Here is a 15,411-nt window from a genome sequence, read left to right as displayed (position 1 = left end):
GGAGTCGCAACGTTTACGCCGCTCCTAGATAACGGAAGCGTGTTGCCATATGAAGAACGTCACCTCGTGATCTGGTTCACGATCTACAGGAGATACAGCTTATCGCGCGGGAACACAGCGGCATCGCAGTACTGACAACGGCATAAAAAGCCATCACCCATCGAGAAATGCTTTAGTGCATCCGGCGGCAGAATGCACTGCTGCCTGAGGTTTTAATGCTTCGCTGTAGAGATTGCTGCACATGGTGGATGCCTGTGGTTTTGAAAACGGGACATCTTCGCCTGTGGAACCGTCAACTGAGCTGTGCTCGGTGACTGTCGATCCGTCGGGAGTTGCCACGTTTAAGCCGCTGCTGGGTAACGGAAGCGTGTTGCCATATGAAGAACGTCACCTCGTGATCTGGTTCACGATCTACAGGAGATACCGTTTATCGCGCGGGAACACAGCGGCATCGCAGTGCTGACAACGGCGTAAAAAGCCATCACCCTTCGAGAAATGCTTTAGTGGATCTGGCCGCAAGATGGACTGCTGCCTTAGGGTTTAATGCTTCGTTGTAGAGATTGCTGCACACGGTGGATGCCTGTGGTTTGGAAAATGGGACAACTTCGCCTGTGGAGCCTTCAACTGAGCTGTGCTCGGTGACTGTCGATCCGTCGGGAGTTTCCACATTTAAGCCGGTGCTGGGTAACGGAAGCGTCTTGCTTATGAAGAACGTCACCTCGTGATCTGGTTCACGATCTACAGGAGATAGAGTTTATCGCGCGGGAACACAGCGGCATCGCAGTACTGACAACGCCATAAAAAGCCATCACCCTTCGAGAAATGCTTTAGTGGATCTGGCCGCAGGATGGACAGCTGCCTTAGGCTTTAATTCTTCGCTTGTGAGATTGCTGCACACGGTGGATGCCTGTGGTTTGGAAAGTGGGACATCTTCGCCTGTGGAACCGTCATCTGAGCTGTGCTCGGTGACTGTCGATCCGTCGGGAGTTGCCACGTTTAAGCCGCTGCTGGGTAACGGAAGCGTGTTGCCATATGAAGAACGTCACCTCGTGATCTGGTTCACGATCTACAGGAGATACAGTTTATCGCGCGGGAACACAGCGGCATCGCAGGGCTGACAACGGCATAAAAAGCCATCACCTTTCGAGAAATGCTTTAGTGGATCTGGCCGCAGGATGGACAGCTGCCTTAGGTTTTAATTCATCGTTGTAGAGATTGCTGCACACGCTGGACGCCTGTGGTTTGGAAAATGGGACATCTTCCCCTGTGGAACCGTCATCTGAGCTGAGCTCGGTGACTGTCGATCGGTCGGGAGTTGCCACGTTTAAGCCGCTGCTGGGTAACGGAAGCGTGTTGCCATATGAAGAACGTCACCTCGTGACCTGGTTCACGATCTACAGGAGAAACAGTTTATCACGCGGGAACACAGCGGCATCGCAGTGCTGACAACAGCATAAAACGCCATCCGTGAATTGCTTTAGTGGATCTGGCCGCACAATGGACAGCTGCCTGAGGTTTTTATACTTCGCTTTACAGATTGCTGCACATGACGGATGCTCGTGTTTTGAAAGAGGGACGTCTTCGCCTGTGCAACCATCCATCGAGCTCTGCTCGGTGACTGTCGATCCGTCAGGAGTCGCCACGTTTACGCCGCTCCTAGATAACGGAAGCGTGTTGCCATATGAAGAACGTCACCTCGTGATCTGGTTCACGATCTACAGGAGATACAGTTTATCGCGCTGGAACACAGCGGCATCGCAGTACTGAAAACGGCATAAAAAGCCATCACCCTTCGAGAAATGCTTTAGTGGATCTGGCCGCAGGGTGGACAGCAGCGTTAGGTTTTAATGCTTCGCTGTAGAGATTGCTGCACACAGTGGATGCCTGTGGTTTTGAAAACGGGACATCTTCGCCTGTGGAACCGTCAACTGAGCTGTGCTCGGTGACTGTCGATCCGTCGGGAGTTGCCACGTTTAAGCCGCTGCTGGGTAACGGAAGCGTGTTGCGTTATGAAGAACGTCACCTCGTGACCTGGTTCACGATCTACAGGAGAAACAGTTTATCACGCGGGAACACAGCGGCATCGCAGTGCTGACAACAGCATAAAACGCCATCCGTGAATTGCTTTAGTAGATCAGGCCGCAGAATGGACAGCTGCCTGAGGTTTTTATACTTCGCTTTACAGATTGGTGCACATGACAGATGCTCGTGTTTTGAAAGAGGGACGTCTTCGCCTGTGCAACCATCCATCGAGCTCTGCTCGGTGTCTGTCGATCCGTCAGGAGTCGCAACGTTTACGCCGCTCCTAGATAACGGAAGCGTGTTGCCATATGAAGAACGTCACCTCGTGATATGGTTCACGATCTACAGGAGATACAGCTTATCGCGCGGGAACACAGCGGCATCGCAGTACTGACAACAGCATAAAAAGCCATCACCCATCGAGAAATGCTTTAGTGCATCCGGCGGCAGAATGGACTGCTGCCTGAGGTTTTAATGCTTCGCTGTAGAGATTGCTGCACATGGTGGATGCCTGTGGTTTTGAAAACGGGACATCTTCGCCTGTGGAACCGTCAACTGAGCTGTGTTCGGTGACTGTCGATCCGTCGGGAGTTGCCACGTTTAAGCCGCTGCTGGGTGACGGGAGCGTGTTGCCATATGAAGAACGTCACCTCGTGATCTGGTTCACGATCTACAGGAGATACCGTTTGTCGCGCAGGAACACAGCGGCATCGCAGTGCTGACAACGGCATAAAAAGCCATCACCCTTCGAGAAATGCTTTAGTGGATCTGGCCGCAGGATGGACAGCTGCCTTAGGTTTTAATTCTTCGCTGTAGAGATTGCTGCACACGGTGGATGCCTGTGGTTTGAAAAATGGGACATCTTCGCCTGTGGAACCGTCATCTGAGCTGTGCTCGGTGACTGTCGATCCGTCGGGAGTTGCCACGTTTAAGCCGCTGCTGGGTAACGGAAGCGTGTTGCCATATGAAGAACGTCACCTCGTGATCTGGTTCACGATCTACAGGAGAAACAGTTTATCGCGCGGGAACAAAGCGGCATCGCAGTGCTCACAACAGCATAAAAAGCCATCACCCTTCGTGAAATGCTTTAGTGGATCTGGCCGCAGAATGGACAGCTGCCTGAGGTTTTTATACTTCGCTTTACAGATTGCTGCACATGACAGATGCTCGTGTTTTGAAAGAGGGACTTCTTCGCCTGTGCAACCATCCATCGAGCTCTGCTCGGTGACTGTCGATCCGTCAGGAGTCGCAACGTTTACGCCGCTCCTAGATAACGGAAGCGTGTTGCCATATGAAGAACGTCACCTCGTGATCTGGTTCACGATCTACAGGAGATACCGTTTGTCGCGCAGGAACACAGCGGCATCGCAGTACTGACAACGGCATAAAAAGCCATCACCCATCGAGAAATGCTTTAGTGCATCCGGCGGCAGAATGGACTGCTGCCTGAGGTTTTAAAGCTTCGCTGTAGAGATTGCTGCACATGGTTGAAGCCTGTGGTTTTGAAAACGGGACATCTTCGCCTGTGGAACCGTCAACTGAGCTGTGCTCGGTGACTGTCGATCCGTCGGGAGTTGCCACGTTTAAGCCGCTGCTGGGTAACGGAAGCGTGTTGCCATATGAAGAACGTCACCTCGTGATCTGGTTCACGATCTACAGGAGATACCGTTTATCGCGCGGGAACACAGCGGCATCGCAGTGCTGACAACGGCATAAAAAGCCATCACCCTTCGAGAAATGCTTTAGTGGATCTGGCCGCAAGATGGACTGCTGCCTTAGGGTTTAATGCTGCGTTGTAGAGATTGCTGCACACGGTGGATGCCTGTGGTTTGGAAAATGGGACAACTTCGCCTGTGGAGCCTTCAACTGAGCTGTGCTCGGTGACGGTCGATCCGTCGGGAGTTTCCATATTTAAGCCGGTGCTGGGTAACGGAAGCGTCTTGCTTATGAAGAACGTCACCTCGTGATCTGGTTCACGATCTACAGGAGATAGAGTTTATCGCGCGGGAACACAGCGGCATCGCAGTACTGACAACGCCATAAAAAGCCATCACCCTTCGAGAAATGCTTTAGTGGATCTGGCCGCAGGATGGACAGCTGCCTTAGGCTTTAATTCTTCGCTTGTGAGATTGCTGCACAAGGTGGATGCCTGTGGTTTGGAAAGTGGGACATCTTCGCCTGTGGAACCGTCATCTGAGCTGTGCTCGGTGACTGTCGATCCGTCGGGAGTTGCCACGTTTAAGCCGCTGCTGGGTAACGGAAGCGTGTTGCCATATGAAGAACGTCACCTCGTGATCTGGTTCACGATCTACAGGAGAAACAGTTTATCGCGCGGGAACAAAGCGGCATCGCAGTGCTCACAACAGCATAAAAAGCCATCACCCTTCGTGAAATGCTTTAGTGGATCTGGCCGCAGAATCGACAGCTGCCTGAGGTTTTTATACTTCGCTTTACAGATTGCTGCACATGACAGATGCTCGTGTTTTGAAAGAGGGACTTCTTCGCCTGTGCAACCATCCATCGAGCTCTGCTCGGTGACTGTCGATCCGTCAGGAGTCGCAACGTTTACGCCGCTCCTAGATAACGGAAGCGTGTTGCCATATGAAGAACGTCACCTCGTGATCTGGTTCACGATCTACAGGAGATACAGCTTATCGCGCGGGAACACAGCGGCATCGCAGTACTGACAACGGCATAAAAAGCCATCACCCATCGAGAAATGCTTTAGTGCATCCGGCGGCAGAATGGACTGCTGCCTGAGGTTTTAATGCTTCGCTGTAGAGATTGCTGCACATGGTGGATGCCTGTGGTTTTGAAAACGGGACATCTTCGCCTGTGGAACCGTCAACTGAGCTGTGCTCGGTGACTGTCGATCCGTCGGGAGTTGCCACGTTTAAGCCGCTGCTGGGTAACGGAAGCGTGTTGCCATATGAAGAACGTCACCTCGTGATCTGGTTCACGATCTACAGGAGGTACCGTTTATCGCGCGGGAACACAGCGGCATCGCAGTGCTGACGACGGCATAAAAAGCCATCACCCTTCGAGAAATGCTTTAGTGGATCTGGCCGCAAGATGGACTGCTGCCTTAGGGTTTAATGCTTCGTTGTAGAGATTGCTGCACACGGTTGATGCCTGTGGTTTGGAAAATGGGACAACTTCGCCTGTGGAGCCTTCAACTGAGCTGTGCTCGGTGACTGTCGATCCGTCGGGAGTTTCCACATTTAAGCCGGTGCTGGGTAACGGAAGCGTCTTGCTTATTAAGAACGTCACCTCGTGATCTGGTTCACGATCTACAGGAGATAGAGTTTATCGCGCGGGAACACAGCGGTATCGCAGTACTGACAACGCCATAAAAAGCCATCACCCTTCGAGAAATGCTTTAGTGGATCTGGCCGCAGGATGGACAGCTGCCTTAGGCTTTAATTCTTCGCTTGTGAGATTGCTGCACACGGTGGATGCCTGTGGTTTGGAAAGTGGGACATCTTCGCCTGTGGAACCGTCATCTGAGCTGTGCTCGGTGACTGTCGATCCGTCGGGAGTTGCCACGTTTAAGCCGCTGCTGGGTAACGGAAGCGTGTTGCCATATGAAGAACGTCACCTCGTGATCTGGTTCACGATCTACAGGAGATACAGTTTATCGCGCGGGAACACAGCGGCATCGCAGTACTGACAACGGCATAAAAAGCCATCACCCTTCGAGAAATGCTTTAGTGGATCTGGCCGCAGGATGGACAGCTGCTTTCGGTTTTAATTCTTCGCTGTAGAGATTGATGCACACGGTGGATGCCTGTGGTTTGGAAAATGGGACATCTTCGCCTGTGGAACCGTCAACTGAGCTGTGCTCCGTGACTGTCGATCCGTCGGGAGTTGCCACGTTTAAGCCTCTGCTGGGTAACAGAAGCGTGTTGCCATATGAAGAACGTCACCTCGTGATCTGGTTCACGATCTACAGGAGATACAGTTTATCGCGCGGGAACACAGCGGCATCGCAGGGCTGACAACGGCATAAAAAGCCATCACCTTTCGAGAAATGCTTTAGTGGATCTGGCCGCAGGATGGACAGCTGCCTTAGGTTTTAATTCATCGTTGTAGAGATTGCTGCACACGCTGGACGCCTGTGGTTTGGAAAATGGGACATCTTCGCCTGTGGAACCGTCATCTGAGCTGAGCTCGGTGACTGTCGATCGGTCGGGAGTTGCCACGTTTAAGCCGCTGCTGGGTAACGGAAGCGTGTTGCCATATGAAGAACGTCACCTCGTGACCTGGTTCACGATCTACAGGAGAAACAGTTTATGACGCGGGAACACAGCGGACTCGCAGTACTGACAACAGCATAAAACGCCATCCGTGAATTGCTTTAGTGGATCTGGCCGCAGAATGGACAGCTGCCTGAGGTTTTTATACTTCGCTTTACAGATTGCTGCACACGGTGGATGCCTGTGGTTTGGAAAGTGGGACATCTTCGCCTGTGGAACCGTCATCTGAGCTGTGCTCGGTGACTGTCGATTCGTCGGGAGTTGCCACGTTTAAGCCGCTGCTGGGTAACGGAAGCGTGTTGCCATATGAAGAACGTCACCTCGTGATCTGGTTCACGATCTACAGGAGATACAGTTTATCGCGCTGGAACACAGCGGCATCGCAGTACTGAAAACGGCATAAAAAGCCATCACCCTTCGAGAAATGCTTCAGTAGATCTGGCCGCAGAATGGACAGCTGCATGAGGTTTTTTTACTTCGCTTTACAGATTGCTGCACATGACGGATGCTCGTGTTTTGAAAGAGGGACGTCTTCGCCTGTGCAACCATCCATCGAGCTCTGCTCGGTGACTGTCGATCCGTCAGGAGTCGCCACGTTTACGCCGCTCCTAGATAACGGAAGCGTGTTGCCATATGAAGAACGTCACCTCGTGATCTGGTTCACGATCTACAGGAGATACAGTTTATCGCGCTGGAACACAGAGGCATCGCAGTACTGAAAACGGCATAAAAAGCCATCACCCTTCGAGAAATGCTTTAGTGGATCTGGCCGCAGGGTGGACAGCTGAGTTAGGTTTTAATGCTTCGCTGTAGAGATTGCTGCACACAGTGGATGCCTGTGGTTTTGAAAACGGGACATCTTCGCCTGTGGAACCGTCAACTGAGCTGTGCTCGGTGACTGTCGATCCGTCGGGAGTTGCCACGTTTAAGCCGCTGCTGGGTAACGGAAGCGTGTTGCCATATGAAGAACGTCACCTCGTGACCTGGTTCACGATCTACAGGAGAAACAGTTTATCACGCGGGAACACAGCGGCACCGCAGTGCTGACAACAGCATAAAACGCCATCCGTGAATTGCTTTAGTAGATCTGGCCGCAGAATGGACAGCTGCCTGAGGTTTTTATACTTCGCTTTACAGATTGCTGCACATGACAGATGCTCGTGTTTTGAAAGAGGGACTTCTTCGCCTGTGCAACCATCCATCGAGCTCTGCTCGGTGACTGTCGATCCGTCAGGAGTCGCAACGTTTACGCCGCTCCTAGATAACGGAAGCGTGTTGCCATATGAAGAACGTCACCTCGTGATCTGGTTCACGATCTACAGGAGATACAGCTTATCGCGCGGGAACATAGCGGCATCGCAGTACTGACAACGGCATAAAAAGCCATCACCCATCGAGAAATGCTTTAGTGCATCCGGCGGCAGAATGGACTGCTGCCTGAGGTTTTAATGCTTCGCTGTAGAGATTGCTGCACATGGTGGATGCCTGTGGTTTTGAAAACGGGACATCGTCGCCTGTGGAACCGTCAACTGAGCTGTGCTCGGTGACTGTCGATCCGTCGGGAGTTGCCACGTTTAAGCCGCTGCTGGGTAACGGAAGCGTGTTGCCATATGAAGAACGTCACCTCGTGATCTGGTTCACGATCTACAGGAGATACTGTTTATCGCGCGGGAACACAGCGGCATCGCAGTGCTGACAACGGCATAAAAAGCCATCACCCTTCGAGAAATGCTTTAGTGGATCTGGCCGCAAGATGGACTGCTGTCTTAGGGTTTAATGCTTCGTTGTAGAGATTGCTGCACACGGTGGATGCCTGTGGTTTGGAAAATGGGACAACTTCGCCTGTGGAGCCTTCAACTGAGCTGTGCTCGGTGACTGTCGATCCGTCGGGAGTTTCCACATTTAAGCCGGTGCTGGGTAAGGGAAGCGTCTTGCTTATGAAGAACGTCACCTCGTGATCTGGTTCACGATCTACAGGAGATAGAGTTTATCGCGCGGGAACACAGCGGCATCGCAGTACTGACAACACCATAAAAAGCCATCACCCTTCGAGAAATGCTTTAGTGGATCTGGCCGCAGGATGGACAGCTGCCTTAGGCTTTAATTCTTCGCTTGTGAGATTGCTGCACACGGTGGATGCCTGTGGTTTGGAAAGTGGGACATCTTCGCCTGTGGAACCGTCATCTGAGCTGTGCTCGGTGACTGTCGATCCGTCGGGAGTTGCCACGTTTAAGCCGCTGCTGGGTAACGGAAGCGTGTTGCCATATGAAGAACGTCACCTCGTGATCTGGTTCACGATCTACAGGAGATACAGTTTATCGCGCGGGAACACAGCGGCATCGCAGTACTGACAACGGCATAAAAAGCCATCACCCTTCGAGAAATGCTTTAGTGGATCTGGCCGCAGGATGGACAGCTGCGTTCGGTTTTATTTCTTCGCTGTAGAGATTGATGCACACGGTGGATGCCTGTGGTTTGGAAAATGGGACATCTTCGCCTGTGGAACCGTCAACTGAGCTGTGCTCGGTGATTGTCGATCCGTCGGGAGTTGCCACGTTTAGGCCTCTGCTGGGTAACAGAAGCGTGTTGCCATATGAAGAACGTCACCTCGTGATCTGGTTCACGATCTACAGGAGATACAGTTTATCGCGCGGGAACACAGCGGCATCGCAGGGCTGACAACGGCATAAAAAGCCATCACCTTTCGAGAAATGCTTTAGTGGATCTGGCCGCAGGATGGACAGCTGCCTTAGGTTTTAATTCATCGTTGTAGAGATTGCTGCACACGCTGGACGCCTGTGGTTTGGAAAATGGGACATCTTCGCCTGTGGAACCGTCATCTGAGCTGAGCTCGGTGACTGTCGATCGGTCGGGAGTTGCCACGTTTAAGCCGCTGCTGGGTAACGGAAGCGTGTTGCCATATGAAGAACGTCACCTCGTGACCTGGTTCACGATCTACAGGAGAAACAGTTTATCACGCGGGAACACAGCGGACTCGCAGTACTGACAACAGCATAAAACGCCATCCGTGAATTGCTTTAGTGGATCTGGCCGCAGAATGGACAGCTGCCTGAGGTTTTTATACTTCGCTTTACAGATTGCTGCACACGGTGGATGCCTGTGGTTTGGAAAGTGGGACATCTTCGCCTGTGGAACCGTCATCTGAGCTGTGCTCGGTGACTGTCGATTCGTCGGGAGTTGCCACGTTTAAGCCGCTGCTGGGTAACGGAAGCGTGTTGCCATATGAAGAACGTCACCTCGTGATCTGGTTCACGATCTACAGGAGATACAGTTTATCGCGCTGGAACACAGCGGCATCGCAGTACTGAAAACGGCATAAAAAGCCATCACCCTTCGAGAAATGCTTCAGTAGATCTGGCCGCAGAATGGACAGCTGCATGAGGTTTTTTTACTTCGCTTTACAGATTGCTGCACATGACGGATGCTCGTGTTTTGAAAGAGGGACGTCTTCGCCTGTGCAACCATCCATCGAGCTCTGCTCGGTGACTGTCGATCCGTCAGGAGTCGCCACGTTTACGCCGCTCCTAGATAACGGAAGCGTGTTGCCATATGAAGAACGTCACCTCGTGATCTGGTTCACGATCTACAGGAGATACAGTTTATCGCGCTGGAACACAGAGGCATCGCAGTACTGAAAACGGCATAAAAAGCCATCACCCTTCGAGAAATGCTTTAGTGGATCTGGCCGCAGGGTGGACAGCTGAGTTAGGTTTTAATGCTTCGCTGTAGAGATTGCTGCACACAGTGGATGCCTGTGGTTTTGAAAACGGGACATCTTCGCCTGTGGAACCGTCAACTGAGCTGTGCTCGGTGACTGTCGATCCGTCGGGAGTTGCCACGTTTAAGCCGCTGCTGGGTAACGGAAGCGTGTTGCCATATGAAGAACGTCACCTCGTGACCTGGTTCACGATCTACAGGAGAAACAGTTTATCACGCGGGAACACAGCGGCACCGCAGTGCTGACAACAGCATAAAACGCCATCCGTGAATTGCTTTAGTAGATCTGGCCGCAGAATGGACAGCTGCCTGAGGTTTTTATACTTCGCTTTACAGATTGCTGCACATGACAGATGCTCGTGTTTTGAAAGAGGGACTTCTTCGCCTGTGCAACCATCCATCGAGCTCTGCTCGGTGACTGTCGATCCGTCAGGAGTCGCAACGTTTACGCCGCTCCTAGATAACGGAAGCGTGTTGCCATATGAAGAACGTCACCTCGTGATCTGGTTCACGATCTACAGGAGATACAGCTTATCGCGCGGGAACATAGCGGCATCGCAGTACTGACAACGGCATAAAAAGCCATCACCCATCGAGAAATGCTTTAGTGCATCCGGCGGCAGAATGGACTGCTGCCTGAGGTTTTAATGCTTCGCTGTAGAGATTGCTGCACATGGTGGATGCCTGTGGTTTTGAAAACGGGACATCGTCGCCTGTGGAACCGTCAACTGAGCTGTGCTCGGTGACTGTCGATCCGTCGGGAGTTGCCACGTTTAAGCCGCTGCTGGGTAACGGAAGCGTGTTGCCATATGAAGAACGTCACCTCGTGATCTGGTTCACGATCTACAGGAGATACTGTTTATCGCGCGGGAACACAGCGGCATCGCAGTGCTGACAACGGCATAAAAAGCCATCACCCTTCGAGAAATGCTTTAGTGGATCTGGCCGCAAGATGGACTGCTGCCTTAGGGTTTAATGCTTCGTTGTAGAGATTGCTGCACACGGTGGATGCCTGTGGTTTGGAAAATGGGACAACTTCGCCTGTGGAGCCTTCAACTGAGCTGTGCTCGGTGACTGTCGATCCGTCGGGAGTTTCCACATTTAAGCCGGTGCTGGGTAAGGGAAGCGTCTTGCTTATGAAGAACGTCACCTCGTGATCTGGTTCACGATCTACAGGAGATAGAGTTTATCGCGCGGGAACACAGCGGCATCGCAGTACTGACAACACCATAAAAAGCCATCACCCTTCGAGAAATGCTTTAGTGGATCTGGCCGCAGGATGGACAGCTGCCTTAGGCTTTAATTCTTCGCTTGTGAGATTGCTGCACACGGTGGATGCCTGTGGTTTGGAAAGTGGGACATCTTCGCCTGTGGAACCGTCATCTGAGCTGTGCTCGGTGACTGTCGATCCGTCGGGAGTTGCCACGTTTAAGCCGCTGCTGGGTAACGGAAGCGTGTTGCCATATGAAGAACGTCACCTCGTGATCTGGTTCACGATCTACAGGAGATACAGTTTATCGCGCGGGAACACAGCGGCATCGCAGTACTGACAACGGCATAAAAAGCCATCACCCTTCGAGAAATGCTTTAGTGGATCTGGCCGCAGGATGGACAGCTGCGTTCGGTTTTATTTCTTCGCTGTAGAGATTGATGCACACGGTGGATGCCTGTGGTTTGGAAAATGGGACATCTTCGCCTGTGGAACCGTCAACTGAGCTGTGCTCGGTGATTGTCGATCCGTCGGGAGTTGCCACGTTTAGGCCTCTGCTGGGTAACAGAAGCGTGTTGCCATATGAAGAACGTCACCTCGTGATCTGGTTCACGATCTACAGGAGATACAGTTTATCGCGCGGGAACACAGCGGCATCGCAGGGCTGACAACGGCATAAAAAGCCATCACCTTTCGAGAAATGCTTTAGTGGATCTGGCCGCAGGATGGACAGCTGCCTTAGGTTTTAATTCATCGTTGTAGAGATTTCTGCACACGCTGGACGCCTGTGGTTTGGAAAATGGGACATCTTCGCCTGTGGAACCGTCATCTGAGCTGAGCTCGGTGACTGTCGATCGGTCGGGAGTTGCCACGTTTAAGCCGCTGCTGGGTAACGGAAGCGTGTTGCCATATGAAGAACGTCACCTCGTGACCTGGTTCACGATCTACAGGAGAAACAGTTTATCACGCGGGAACACAGCGGCATCGCAGTGCTGACAACAGCATAAAACGCCATCCGTGAATTGCTTTAGTGGATCTGGCCGCAGAATGGACAGCTGCCTGAGGTTTTTATACTTCGCTTTACAGATTGCTGCACATGACGGATGCTCGTGTTTTGAAAGAGGGACGTCTTCGCCTGTGCAACCATCCATCGAGCTCTGCTCGGTGACTGTCGATCCGTCAGGAGTCGCCACGTTTACGCCGCTCCTAGATAACGTAAGCGTGTTGCCATATGAAGAACGTCACCTCGTGATCTGGTTCACGATCTACAGGAGATACAGTTTATCGCGCTGGAACACAGCGGCATCGCAGTACTGAAAACGGCATAAAAAGCCATCACCCTTCGAGAAATGCTTTAGTAGATCTGGCCGCAGAATGGACAGCTGCCTGAGGTTTTTATACTTCGCTTTACAGATTGCTGCACATGACAGATGCTCGTGTTTTGAAAGAGGGACGTCTTCGCCTGTGCAACCATCCATCGAGCTCTGCTCGGTGACTGTCGATCCGTCGGGAGTTTCCACATTTAAGCCGGTGCTGGGTAACGGAAGCGTCTTGCTTATGAAGAACGTCACCTCGTGATCTGGTTCACGATCTACAGGAGATAGAGTTTATCGCGCGGGAACACAGCGGCATCGCAGTACTGACAACGCCATAAAAAGCCATCACCCTTCGAGAAATGCTTTAGTGGATCTGGCCGCAGGATGGACAGCTGCCTTAGGCTTTAATTCTTCGCTTGTGAGATTGCTGCACACGGTGGATGCCTGTGGTTTGGAAAGTGGGACATCTTCGCCTGTGGAACCGTCATCTGAGCTGTGCTCGGTGACTGTCGATCCGTCGGGAGTTGCCACGTTTAAGCCGCTGCTGGGTAACGGAAGCGTGTTGCCATATGAAGAACGTCACCTCGTGATCTGGTTCACGATCTACAGGAGATACAGTTTATCGCGCGGGAACACAGCGGCATCGCAGTACTGACAACGGCATAAAAAGCCATCACCCTTCGAGAAATGCTTTAGTGGATCTGGCCGCAGGATGGACAGCTGCGTTCGGTTTTAATTCTTCGCTGTAGAGATTGATGCACACGGTGGATGCCTGTGGTTTGGAAAATGGGACATCTTCGCCTGTGGAACCGTCAACTGAGCTGTGCTCGGTGACTGTCGATCCGTCGGGAGTTGCCACGTTTAAGCCTCTGCTGGGTAACAGAAGCGTGTTGCCATATGAAGAACGTCACCTCGTGATCTGGTTCACGATCTACAGGAGATACAGTTTATCGCGCGGGAACACAGCGGCATCGCAGGGCTGACAACGGCATAAAAAGCCATCACCTTTCGAGAAATGCTTTAGTGGATCTGGCCGCAGGATGGACAGCTGCCTTAGGTTTTAATTCATCGTTGTAGAGATTGCTGCACACGCTGGACGCCTGTGGTTTGGAAAATGGGACATCTTCGCCTGTGGAACCGTCATCTGAGCTGAGCTCGGTGACTGTCGATCGGTCGGGAGTTGCCACGTTTAAGCCGCTGCTGGGTAACGGAAGCGTGTTGCCATATGAAGAACGTCACCTCGTGACCTGGTTCACGATCTACAGGAGAAACAGTTTATCACGCGGGAACACAGCGGCATCGCAGTGCTGACAACAGCATAAAACGCCATCCGTGAATTGCTTTAGTGGATCTGGCCGCAGAATGGACAGCTGCCTGAGGTTTTTATACTTCGCTTTACAGATTGCTGCACATGACAGATGCTCGTGTTTTGAAAGAGGGACGTCTTCGCCTGTGCAACCATCCATCGAGCTCTGCTCGGTGACTGTCGATCCGTCAGGAGTCGCCACGTTTACGCCGCTCCTAGATAACGGAAGCGTGTTGCCATATGAAGAACGTCACCTCGTGATCTGGTTCACGATCTACAGGAGATACAGTTTATCGCGCTGGAACACAGCGGCATCGCAGTACCGAAAACGGCATAAAAAGCCATCACCCTTCGAGAAATGCTTTAGTGGATCTGGCCGCAGGGTGGACAGCTGCGTTAGGTTTTAATGCTTCGCTGTAGAGATTGCTGCACACAGTGGATGCCTGTGGTTTTGAAAACGGGACATCTTCGCCTGTGGAACCGTCAACTGAGCTGTGCTCGGTGACTGTCGATCCGTCGGGAGTTGCCACGTTTAAGCCGCTGCTGGGTAACGGAAGCGTGTTGCCATATGAAGAACGTCACCTCGTGACCTGGTTCACGATCTACAGGAGAAACAGTTTATCACGCGGGAACACAGCGGCATCGCAGTGCTGACAACAGCATAAAACGCCATCCGTGAATTGCTTTAGTAGATCTGGCCGCAGAATGGACAGCTGCCTGAGGATTTTATACTTCGCTTTACAGATTGCTGCACATGACAGATGCTCGTGTTTTGAAAGAGGGACGTCTTCGCCTGTGCAACCATCCATCGAGCTCTGCTCGGTGTCTGTCGATCCGTCAGGAGTCGCAACGTTTACGCCGCTCCTAGATAACGGAAGCGTGTTGCCATATGAAGAACGTCACCTCGAGATATGGTTCACGATCTACAGGAGATACAGCTTATCGCGCGGGAACACAGCGGCATCGCAGTACTGACAACAGCATAAAAAGCCATCACCCATCGAGAAATGCTTTAGTGCATCCGGCGGCAGAATGGACTGCTGCCTGAGGTTTTAATGCTTCGCTGTAGAGATTGCTGCACATGGTGGATGCCTGTGGTTTTGAAAACGGGACATCTTCGCCTGTGGAACCGTCAACTGAGCTGTGTTCGGTGACTGTCGATCCGTCGGGAGTTGCCACGTTTAAGCCGCTGCTGGGTGACAGGAGCGTGTTGCCATATGAAGAACGTCACCTCGTGATCTGGTTCACGATCTACAGGAGATACCGTTTGTCGCGCGGGAACACAGCGGCATCGCAGTGCTGACAACGGCATAAAAAGCCATCACCCTTCGAGAAATGCTTTAGTGGATCTGGCCGCAGGATGGACAGCTGCCTTAGGTTTTAATTCTTCGCTGTAGAGATTGCTGCACACGGTGGATGCCTGTGGTTTGAAAAATGGGACATCTTCGCCTGTGGAACCGTCATCTGAGCTGTGCTCGGTGACTGTCGATCCGTCGGGAGTTGCCACGTTTAAGCCGCTGCTGGGTAACGGAAGCGTGTTGCCATATGAAGAACGTCACCTCG

General features: G+C 52.1%; 1 protein-coding gene across 1 annotated transcript in view; it reads right to left on the bottom strand.

Moving 5' to 3' along the window:
• The window catches only part of LOC144119395 (testis-specific serine/threonine-protein kinase 3-like), a 984,587-nt gene that overhangs the window by 808,380 nt on the left and 160,796 nt on the right, over positions 1-15,411 (bottom strand). The window lies entirely within an intron of this gene.

This window comes from Amblyomma americanum, chromosome 2 (assembly GCF_052857255.1).
Source record: "Amblyomma americanum isolate KBUSLIRL-KWMA chromosome 2, ASM5285725v1, whole genome shotgun sequence".
In the NCBI taxonomy this organism is placed as follows: Eukaryota; Metazoa; Arthropoda; class Arachnida; order Ixodida; family Ixodidae; genus Amblyomma; species Amblyomma americanum.
Note: the sequence above shows the minus strand (reverse complement) of the source record. Positions and strands in the feature narration are given on the sequence as shown.